The 1315-nt window shown below is 39.0% G+C and overlaps 1 non-coding gene across 1 annotated transcript; it reads right to left on the bottom strand.

The window, feature by feature from the left end:
• Window positions 1-942: 942 nt before the first annotated feature.
• Window positions 943-1050, bottom strand: LOC123388034. The gene has a single exon (XR_006602568.1). It is a non-coding gene; the product is annotated as a U6 spliceosomal RNA (small nuclear RNA).
• Between the last annotated feature and the right edge of the window lie 265 nt (window positions 1051-1315).

The raw sequence follows: 1315 nt of genomic DNA, 5'->3' as shown, positions 1-1315 counted from the left end.
TATTACGCTTAGAGTTGTCATGAGGTGATAAGCCCACTTCCTACTGTAGTCTGTACCAGTACCTAAACTAATGGGATGAGCCACAGTGAAGGCAATACAAAGGCTGGAAGTACTAATAATGAAGTAATTTAAAACTAAAACAAAACAAAACAAAACAGTAGGTTTCCCACTAACAGGGCCTAAATAGCTGTCCTAATATTTTGAAGAAAGTATGCAAATACAAGTGAAAGGACTTGGAGATGTTATTTTGGATGATTTCAAGATGTTATTTTTCGCTTATTTTCCAGTCCTCAGCTGTGTTCCCCTGGCCCATGTTACCACATACTTAAGTTCTAGACTGATAACGTGCTTTGGTTCCATTTAGAGCCAACCATAATTTATCTCCCCCTTCCAGAAAAGGTAGACCACTAAGGAGCCATGCCAACCAAGCCTGTTGCCTTGTATAAGACTTTGATGACACCCAGTGGTCATTTGTGGTCTTCCTCTACATCATCCCAATTTAGAGTGGAGTCAACACATTGTACATATTAGTATAAGGAAGGTGCTGTTTGTTTATGAAATAATACAAACAGAACATCATTAAAGCATGAATAACAAAACCCAGACACATTCTACGGAGGGAGACATCTTGTGAAGGAAGTGTCAGCTAGACTTCACGGCCTCAACTGTTGTGTCTTTTTCTTTTTAAGATTTTATTTATTTATTTGTCAGACAGAGATCACAAGTAGGCAGAGAGGCAGGCAGAAAGAGAGGGAAGCAGGCTCCCTGCTGAGCAATAGAGCCCGATGCAGGGCTTGATCCCAGGACCCTGGGATCATGACCTGAGCTGAAGGCAGAGGCTTTAACCCACTGAGCCACCCAGGTGCCCCTTCATTTTTAAAAATTTTAAAAATATTTTTATTAACATATAATGTATTATTTGCACCAGGGGTACAGGTCTGAAAAAATTTGGACCATTTCATGAATTTGCGTGTCATCCTTGTGCAGGGGCCATGCTAATCTTCTCTGTATCATTCCAATTTTTAGTATATGTGCTGCCAAAGCAAGCACCACTTTTTTTTTTTTTTTTAAAGTAAGTTCTATACCCAATGTGGAACTTGAATTCATGACCCTGAAATCAGGAGTTGCATACTCTACTGACTATGCCAGCCAGGCACCCCTCACTGTTTTTTGGTAAGTCAACTGGGTATTTCTGAGAAGTCCATTTTATTTTTTATATTGGCTTTTAGTTATTTTTCTTTGTAGTTTTGTTTCAAATAGTTGCTGTGGGACTACAGTATATATCCTTAAGTTTTCAGAGTCTACTTAGAGTTAT

The sequence above is a fragment of the Mustela putorius genome, unplaced genomic scaffold (genome assembly GCF_011764305.1).
Source record: "Mustela putorius furo isolate JIRA1106 unplaced genomic scaffold, ASM1176430v1.1 tig00003869_pilon_pilon_pilon, whole genome shotgun sequence".
Lineage (NCBI taxonomy): Eukaryota > Metazoa > Chordata > Mammalia > Carnivora > Mustelidae > Mustela > Mustela putorius.
Note: the sequence above shows the minus strand (reverse complement) of the source record. Positions and strands in the feature narration are given on the sequence as shown.